We start from the raw sequence: 10,913 nt of genomic DNA on the forward strand, positions 1-10,913 counted from the left end.
TATTACACGTCTGTTGTTGTAGTTGCTCACAAACTAATGGGGGAAATACAAACCACTTGAACATGGAAAGTAGTTTGTAAGTTGTAACATGTGTTTGTAAATTCAATCAGTATCACGTGTGCATCATTGGAGATGCTATAAGATATAAAAATGTATTATAATAATACACCAAACTATTAAATAATAAATAATAATATTAATAAGACAAAGTTACACAGAAATTAAAATTTGATATTACAAGTTTAAGTTTGATATTTATGTCTTCAGCAAATCAAACAACGATTTGAGTTTCCTTAAAAGTTGAATATTATTGGTATTTATTTTGGGACAATTTCATATACCCATTGATAACTAATCTTATGGGCGAATGGACGACACGTTTGCATTGTTTGTTCTCCATGTGGAGGGGTCAGGTTGGAGCACGGATTATGATGGTGTGGTGCTTATAACACAACATACTCCTAACCCAAATAAATGCTAATATGGTACTATGATATATACTTAACTGCTACATTCATGACGATCTTTAAAGAGTCATCATTTTCTCCCTTTGAATTAATTTAGCCACGGATTGGTGGCACCGAATTTGTCCATTGTAAAATTTGAACCCTTATTTCAAAAGTTTCCGTCTCAATAAAACATGTTGATATCATTAGGCTACAAACACTTTGGTGTGAATCCCTAAACATTTTTAAAATATAAAGACTAATATTAATTAAATAGTTTTAAAAATATGAAAACTAGTGTCTGAAATATATTAAAAATATATATATTGCATTATTAAAAAAAATACGATACTACATAAAAATAAAACTAGATGTCTGCATTAGAGTATGTGTAGGTGGAGCTTTTGGGCGATATGGGGCTACAACACCGCCCCCGGGCTACAAATGAGCGATTGGGGGGGGGGGGGGCAAATACATATCGTCTGCTTGTGTGTGTGTAATAATATTATATTATTTATGTGGGCTACATATCGCCTCCTTGGCCACGTGTTAAAAATCCTCCATGTAGTCTTTCACTACACATAGCCTTATATATTTGGGTGTTTGCAGTATGCTTCACCGAAAGTAAAGCATAATCAGTAACACAATTGATGTCATAGTCTTACTATGCATAGATCATCTTCTGGCTAGACGATATGGAGCAGTGAAGCAAAGCTGAGGTCCCATGACTGATTTCATAGTCTGATAGTATCCCACTGACATTTCTCTCGACAACGGATCAATGCACTCCATGTCGATAACCTTTACTTAATACAATTATAAAAAGTAATTTGAACATGTAAAGCCAAAAGGTTTATAACATAAAAATTTAAGACTTTGAATATTATATATAACATGTTGCTCACCCTTACTTCGAAGTTTGAAACCTCATCCAGTTTCATTTATAAACTGTTCCTGCAGCAAGCAATTAGTAATGCTGCTTCAGTTTCAACAAATCTAAAGGTGGCTACTGCACCAGCATTACAATATCCTACACTTGGATCTTTCTGCTGGGATCAAGATAATGACAAAGTCAAGGCGAGTTTGTAAATCGTTGACTTCACCAATTTGCTTAATGAAGGTATGAGTGAGTCGATTTTGGTTGTGTTTTATCTATAAAAGATTTAATTTTTTTAATAGATTTTGAGAAAACGGTTAAAATTAAAATTTGGTTGATTTCATAAAGATTTTTAACCTATTAATACACTAATAATTTTTTTTCTTTAAAGAATAGTATTTCAGGTCAATCCAACTTATACTTGACCGTTTATTACACATTTGGTTTGCGTTATTATTGTTGGTTAAAATGAGTGGATGGTTGTGCAGAAATTGTACGAATATAGTGATGATGAAACGAAGAAGCCGATGACAGAAGCGTATACTGATTCTCGATCTGGCAAGGTGGCACATCCGACGAAGACCTTATTATCAGATTAAATAACAACTTACCATCACTTACTACCTAATAATCACCTTACCTTTTAACATCCCGAAACGGCCCCAACTCATAATAAATAAGACTAATGAACATGATAATTTGATAATCAAACTCAATTATTATTATATATCTTGCATAGCTACGGTAGGTGTTTTTCTCACTCTTTTTTTTTAATAATAGCCAACGATTTGATGGAGACCTTGATGCTGACGTTAAGATTTTGGACCATATATCTTTACAAGTTTAGTTGGGAAACTTTTGTCGCACAATATACCTATGGCTGCTTTCCATCTGCACCATCCTACATGAACTCGATGGAAGAAATATCATAAATAATAAGATGTGAGTTTAAAGAAAGATGATTTTTCAAAGATAGAAGATGGAATCCAATATGAACTCTTAACGTTATCTCACATGTTAGGTCACCACTCGACTATCATGTCACACCCAACATATTAATAAAGGACATAAGAATTAAGATACCATTAAATTTTAAGGACCCGGCCTTTTATCTCAACCATGATTGAGGTCTATTGATTTTGCTATGCCTTTTAACTTATAGAGTGATACAAAAATGTTCTTAACTCCTAACCAATGCTTTTAGAATCGTACTGAACATGTCTATGCTCGGACCAGCTTTAAGAATCAACTGATATCATAAATAGGGTTGAGTTGCTCTAAAAGGATAATAAAAATAAAAATAATTGTGGCCTAAAATAAACTTAAAAAACAAATTAATCAAAACTCAAAATATAAAAATAAATGTAAAAAAGAGGTTAAATGTTTCATCCTCGTCCAAACTTGAAGAGTACGGTGGCATGGACACACAAGAAATTCTTCATTAAAAAAAAAGATCAGTTAAGTTATTTCGATTATTTATACACACATTAATCAAACCATGAAACTTGGTTTAAAAAAACCGTAGTTGAACCATCACTTTCTTAGTTACTTCGGTTATTTCGATTATACATATTACCGTAACCGAGCCATCACTTTCTTAATTGATTTGTTTAATTCGATTATTCAACTTCTACTAAATAGTTAATCAAAACCTAAGACATGTTTTATTTATCAAATAAACAACTTAACTTACTGCTAAAATTTTATAAATCTATTAAAAATCGTAAAACCAAACACCAACCATGATATATTACCTCGGTTCGATTAATTTTAGTTGGCAACTTCATTAGGCCCAAGTTTCTCTAGGCCTCACTCATTTTTTTTTCTAGTGGGCTACGATATGAAAGAAACGACCTTATAACTAGTTTTTCAATTTTAATTTTTTTAATAATTAGCATTGGCTATTTTTCAATTTTTTTAACGGTTCGTCTTGAGCTTCTAATAAGACAATTATTATCTTCATCATCAGTTTATCCATTGCAAAAATAATACAATTGTTGGCCCAAATTGAATTACACACAAGTTAAATGCAAACTGATACCAACCAAATTTTCATCGTTACTAAAACACCGCAATGCAGTTGGTTTTGTAATTACTTAGTTAAATATATAGATGGCCCAACATATCAACTAACATATCAGGAGATAGAATCTTTAACTCAATACCCATTTGTGACACGAGTCCTGTCACCTCACGGTATACATGCCCTACCCATATGGCCTCGTATCATCGTAATAGATCAATAATATGTTATATCTATTGTAAAACTTGGAGCAACACCAACTTGAAGGACCCGAATGGTTAATATGAAAAGTACAAAGGTGGTACGGAAGATCTCAAGGGGCGGTTCGGTGGAGATCCAAAGTTCAGGGACAAAGTTGAATAACTTGATGTCATAGTTATATTTTATTTATTATTAAATAAATTAGAAGTCTAGTATTATTATGTTTTCTAGTTTTAGTAGGATTAGAATTGTGGGTGTTATATAAACCCATCTTTAGTTTCTTTTGTTTGGAGTAGAGAGAGTAGAGAGTATTTTTTTTTCTTGTTTTTTATTAATGAAAAGAGTCGCATAAACGTATTATGCAATATCGTGTTTGGTGTTCTTGATTCACTTGTCTAAGGTTTAACAAGTGGTATCAGAGCCTAACGATCCAGGCTCGAGTTTTCGACCGATGTCAGGTCTTGGTTGCGGTAGTAGTTCCAATCAAAGACATAAGAGGCCAAGAAACCGATCGTAGTTAAGAAACGTTTCAAGAAAATCAGAGGCTACTTGAAGATTGACCAAGAGCCCATACCCATCCGCAGCAAGGAAAGAATCTGGAAGTTTTGAAAAGGTTAGTCCGTTGTTCCGGTTGTTGAATTAAAACCCAAGTAAAAGAAAAGTTGTGTGACCCCATCGAAGGAAGAGAGAGAGAGCGCATGTGTTTTGGTTTTCTTTCTTTCGAAAACCATCTGCCATCACACAACAGTTGGATAGCTATCAATTTGGAGGGAAGAAAACAAATTATTTTGTCTTAGAGTTATTATATTACAATTGTGTGTGATTTACAATTGGGATATCCTACCACCGTCACAAATCATAATATAGTTTATTAGTTAAAACACCCTTTGCAATTGTGGATCAAAGAAGGTTAGCCGCATCTGTATTTAAGTATATTGTTATCTCGTTGATTAGTATTTGGGTTTCTGTTTGATCAAGAAGAAAAGAAGTGATCTCTAGTTAGTGAAGAAGTTGAAACAATGGCAGAGTTACAGATGGTAGGAGGAATCAAGAACTTGAACCAGGGCAACTACAAACAATAGTTGGCATGCATCAAATCGTATCTTCAAGGTCAAGATCTTTGGCAGGTAACGAACGGTACCGAGACGAGACAACCTGCAAACGATATTAACGGTAGTATCGGGAAGTGGCAAGTGAAAGTGGGTCGGGCGATGTTTATCATCAAGACAACGGTTGATGATGATGTTCTAGATCACATTCAAGATCTCGAATACCAAAGCAAGCGTGGGATAAGCTAGAGACCTTATTCACGAAGAAGAATGATGCTCGATTACAACTAGTCGTATGTGAGTTAATGACGATTTCCCAAGGTGATCTTCCAATTTCACAATATTTTCGTAAAGTTAAGAATTTGTGTCGCGAGATTGGAGAACTCGATCCACAGTCTCGGGTTAGCGATGCTCGTATGAAGCGGATACTCATTCATGGTTTAAGGCCGGAGTATCGTAGCTTTGTTACCGCTATTCAAGGGTGGGCGACCCAACCGAGTATTACCGAGTTCGAAAATATTCTTGCTAGACAAGAAGCCTTGGCAAAACAGTTAGCCGGTGTGTCGGTTAAAACCGAGAGCGAAGCCTTGTATGTCGGAAGGAAAGAGAAGCATCGGTTCTACAAAAATAAGATTCGTGATGGTGAGAAAGGCAAAGGTAAATATGGGAGAATGAGAAGCGTGACCGACCCAAGAAGAGAGAATTGAACCGGAAGGGCCGAGTTGACAACTTTGATGAAGATTCATTGGACGAAGAGAACCGAGACAAGGAATCAAGGTACCAACCAAAACAGTTTCGTTTTAGGTGCCATAAATGTGGACAAAAAGGGCATATGGCAAAATATTGTCGAGGGCTTAAGGAGGAAGGTAATGCAGCTGTTGTTAAAGAAGAAGAACTGTGGGATGTGGAGGCTAATATGGCCGAGGTTAAAGGAAAATACACAGTTGACACCGAATTCAAACCAAACCTGGTAGATGAATGGTTTAAAGAAGGCTCCTGTTGATGGACAAGTCAGGAAGTTGTGCCAGAGTCGAATCAGTTAAAGGTAACCTTGGAATCATATGTTGTTATTTTGAATCTAGATGATGAGGTAATAATGGTTGAAGAAGAAAATACGGTTGATCAAGACGTAACCGTGACAGTAACCGAACAAGACGAGAAAGAAACCGTGTTGGATGAAGTGCACGAGGAGATAGTTCCGTCTCATGTTACGGGTGGTCATGGTGGAATAGAAAACGTTAAAAATAAACAAACCAACAAAGTTGATGTTGGAGTTTGCATGAGGTTCATGCCAAGTTCGAGTGATCCGAATCAACGAACGAATGAAGGAGTTGAGTTCGAGGGGGAGCATGCATCGAGTAAGGATGGAAGAATTGCTTTGAGTGCCATGATAGTTGGTCATGGAGTTGAGAAAGCAAAAGTTGTTCCCATCTAAAAGCGGGTGATGCAGTTCTAAACAATGGTAATCTCGCAACGAGCTCAGTTGTAACCAGGAAAAGAAACCTGAAGGTAGTATTATGAAGTCGAATCCAAGAATCAAGCTCAAAGAGGTGAGAGAGTTACAAGGTGTGAAGGATCTTGGAGGATCAATGGAAGTTGGCATTGAGAGGGAGTGTAAAACTTGGAGCAACACCAACTTGAAGGACCCTAATGGTTAATATGAAAAGTACAAAGGTGGTACGGAAGATCTCAAGGGGCGGTTCGGTGGAGATCCAAAGTTCAGGAACCAAGTTGAATAACTTGATGTCATAGTTATATTTTATTTATTATTAAATAAATTAGAAGTCTAGTATTATTATGTTTCCTACTTTGAGTAGGATTAGTATTGTGGGTGTTATATAAACCCATCTTTAGTTTCTTTTGTTTAGAGTAGAGAGAGTAGAAAGTTTTTTTTTCTTGTTTATTATTAATGAAAAGAGTCGCATAATCGTTTTATGCAATATCGTGTTTGGTGTTCTTGATTCACTTGTCTAAGGTTTAACATATATGTCACATGCGTTGGCCATCTGGTTCAATGGCATGGGGTGATGTTAAGACTTTGGATCTTAAGGTCTCAAATTCAAACCCTGACTCAAGAGGGTAGTCCCACGATGTTGGGTTTTCTCCTTAATTGTCACACCCGGCCCTGAGCGGCGGAAACAGCCGGGCGCGCGCGAGTGGGGATTGATAATTAAGCACGGGCCATTGCAAACATTCAAAGTAAGATTTTTATTGCGCATGAAATGTTTAATACAAATACATTACATAAAAACATCCAAGTATAAAACTGTTGAAGATTTCCACGCCATATCCCCTTGCGCGGCGGGAACAACCACGCGCATCGAAGGGATAGAACTAAAATCTTCCAAAAAGCTAGTTTTAGATGTTCAGCGTGAGGTGCTCTAAGTGTGACTCCATGCGCTACCTAGTTATCTCCTGAAAGACACGTAAAAACATTTGAATCAGTATAAACTGAGTGAGTTCACAAGTTTTAGTAACTTTATAAATCGCATTGCATCATAGTCTTGTTAAAAATCATATTGAAACACATTTCTGATTTCATGTCTAAACATATACTTGATAATCCGTATGAAAACATAGATCTGACACATATTTCTGATAAAAGTCGTTCCGCGGGCTACGCGCGAACATTACTGGAAGTGTGCTCGTCCATGCAAAGTGGCGCTGCCACTACGAGCTAAATAATATAATGCCGTCCCGCGGTTTACGCGTGGACATTTCTGAAAAACCGTGCTCGTCTATGCAAAGAGGCGCTGCCCCTACGAGCTAATCAATAATTCCGTCCCGCGGGTTACGCGCGGACGTTGTGCCGGAAAACAAGGCGCTCGTCCATGCAAAGAGGAGCGACCCCTACGAGCGGGCTCAAACCCATAGTACTGCCCCATGACCATACTAGGCACTCGTCCATGCAAAGAGGTGCGACCCCTACGAGTGGGTGGATCAAACCAGCAGTCCCTACCCTTAGAGTTCCAATGGTAAAGTGATCACTTACTCGAGTTCTAGCGCACATACATCGAAAACCTTAGATAACCGTTCGCATTGCTCATCATGAGACATAAATTAAACACAATCGCTTGCATAGCTTGTAAGTATACCATGATAAAACATTATTTAAGTACGTGTCCCTCGCCCCGAAAACAGTTTAAAAGTAGTGAAAACAGTGAAAATAGGGGCTGTGAGACTCACCTGTGGTTCTTGTTAAGGGATTAATCGAGATTCGGGTTTTCTTGGTGTTGGCCTCGGAATTGAAGGTCTAGAATACGATTAAATAACAAGAAGTATATATATTAAGATCAAGAATTAGGAGAATATAAGGGTTGGAAAGCAGATCTCAAGGTTATATTCTCGGCTTACCTAGTAACAGGATCGGAAACGAAAGCAACGGATGCTTGGGAGATGATTAGTGCAAGTTGCAGTTCTTAAGAGAGAAGTTTGAAGTGTGTTTTGGGTGATATTTTAGGTTACATATTTATAGGCAAACTCAAGGGAACACAATCCCTTGCTTTAGGGGATTGTAATCTCTTCATATCTAGGTGTAATGATGATAAAGTATGGAAATTATTATTATTTATTTAAAAGTGGAGTAGTGGATAAAAGATTTTGATTTGATTTGGACAGGACATGCAGATCTGTGGTTGGTGGGAGTAGGGTGGCTGACAGTTGACTTTTCATGCTACAGTGCGCTTTTTCAGGTACTTTTGTCAGTTTACAGTAAAAAGTGGAAAATCTCTGAAACACGCTACCGTTTCTTTTTGGGCGGGAGTAATCTCCTTACAACTGGAGAATAGACTAAGTGTTCTGCGCGTATCACTTTGTGCGCATAGCTTTCTGCGTGAAGGACATTTCTTTGCTGCGGGTAGGTGCGTAACCTTCTCGCAGTCAGGGACATTGAGTTTCATTTGTAGATTCTCCAGGTGGTCTTGGTATTTCAACATAGTGATCAGTCATGTTGAAGTCAATTCCATCTTGGAGCTTCAGGCAAACTAGCTCTCAATGTTCCCGCCATGCGGGGAGGTTAGTTCCCCTTCCGTACGCGCATAAACGATTTGGGTTACACCCGCCTTAGCATCATGCGAGACGGTCAACCCATTAGACAACATTAAGTTATAGAAACATAAAACCAATACACTCGCGCATGGCGCATATAACATATGCCCACGCAGGTTCTTAACATGGTGCGCTCGCGCAGGGCGCATATAACAAATGCCCGCGCTGACTAACATGGCGCTCTCGCGCAGGGCGCACACAACAAATGCACGCGCTGATTAACATTGCGCGCTCGCGCAGGGCGCACATAACAAATGCACGCGCTGATTCTAATATGGCGCGCTCGCGCAAGGCGCATATAACATAATTACCTAATATTTAGGTTGATTTAAGGGATTGGGAATTTACCGGGTGTCACATTAATTGATGGTGTTCTTGACCTAACGCATTAAAATCAGCATGGACGATAATGGCATCCCGTTTGAAAAAAATTCACTCGGATATAGGTGTGATTCTAAGCGTTATTAAAAAAGTTATATGCATGTCACATAAAAATATGTATTTTCTAGATCAAGAAAGTAGCACATGCATCTATATAATATACGTACACGTGCACATATAACCAAGTCTTTTTCTGAATTATGTAACTTGATAATGCATATACACGTGTCGTAAATAATTAAACATGTGTAAGAGCATCACCAATGAATAAATTCTTAGATAGTGTTTTTGAATACCAATAAGGCACATGGTCCATCAAAATATATTTTCTCTCATCTCTTCTACATGTTCTCTCATTTACATGTTTTTGAAGATTCTTCATCAAAAGAATATAGGACTTAAAACATATAGTGCAAAGCCATATAAACGACCTTAAATATTTTGGAGGGTGTCATGTTATGGAATTATTATATGTGTGTGTAAGGACCTGTACCCAGGTGTCTTATTTTCATGTTGGAGTCTCATAAACACAATGTAAAATCCTAGTTAATTAAAATTTTTCACAGAATATTAAAACCTCAACCATTCATTACATAAACATTCAGTTCTTGTGTAAAGGAACATTCAAAACGTGTATTTAATAAAAACATAACAAGAAACTTCATAACTCTCTTTCTTTAGATGTCAGCCTCTTCATTTCATGTCATGTGTCTTCCTCAAGCTAACCGTCTCATCATATTTATCTGCGTGCATACTAAAAGGTCAGCTACGTTATGTAAGTTTTAGTTTAACAGGCAACATGTCGTACACTCACATTTTTTCACATACGTATCCGGATATACACATTCCATATTTAACATGTCCACCTTTCATACATACATACATTCTTACATACTTGCTTTCTTATCTTTGCTTACCATACCTAATATATAATCATTCACAACTATCTTAAGAGTTTGGCGCCATATAACTTTCACAAATATTAAAAAGGTCTGCCTCCCTGTAACCTTCACATGAATTAGAAAGGTATGCCACCTTGTAACCTCCATATATATTATGAGGATCTGCCACCATGTAACCTTCAAAGGCATAACGACTAATAACACCCACTAAAAAACGTAGCCATTCTTTTAGAAAATAGAATTGTATTAATCACATTTTTTAATGTTGGTCGATAATAATTCCACATCAGAAAATTGATGTCATCAGTCGCACATTTCAAATTATTTGTTTTCCTTGGACCCTTATTAATAAACTTAACTCCGTTAAGATTTTCCAAATTTTAAAATGATGTTTTAAGGATTTTGATCGGAACATGAATATGAGCCGGTTGTTGTAAATCTTACATCGAAACGGTTAACAATGAAATGGTGCGACAATTCAGGTGTTTAAACTTTCAATTAACAAAAATCAAGTATTTTTAAAGCACCGTTTCGAGGTAAGTTTTACATTAAGCGACTCATATCATTTTCTAGATCAAAATCCCTAAATATCCGCCTGAAATTCGAAAACAACTTAACAGAGTTTAGTGTGTGTTTTTTAATGGGGTTCCAATGAGAAAAAATAAGACGAATGGTGGAGCTGGTGACAAAAGTTTTTTGAAGTGTGATCATTATTGGCTAACTGAAAAATGTGAGATTGTTAAAATCAAATTTGCCAAAAATAAATTAATAAAAGGAAAATCTGAAAAAAAAAAAATAAGTTGTGACTTTGAATTCATTAGTGATAAATACCATTAAATGTTATTATGTTTTTTACTTTAAAAATGTTATTAATTAATTTGTAATAAATGTTATTAATTAGTTTTTTTTAAACTAATATTGGACCTATTAGTTACACTTAATGAGTTATATTCATTAATTTATTTATAACCATCCCCAAGACACACA

This window comes from Bidens hawaiensis, unplaced genomic scaffold (genome assembly GCF_021521415.1).
Source record: "Bidens hawaiensis isolate Kalapana, Puna unplaced genomic scaffold, B.hawaiensis_p1.1 tig00004371_1, whole genome shotgun sequence".
In the NCBI taxonomy this organism is placed as follows: domain Eukaryota; kingdom Viridiplantae; phylum Streptophyta; class Magnoliopsida; order Asterales; family Asteraceae; genus Bidens; species Bidens hawaiensis.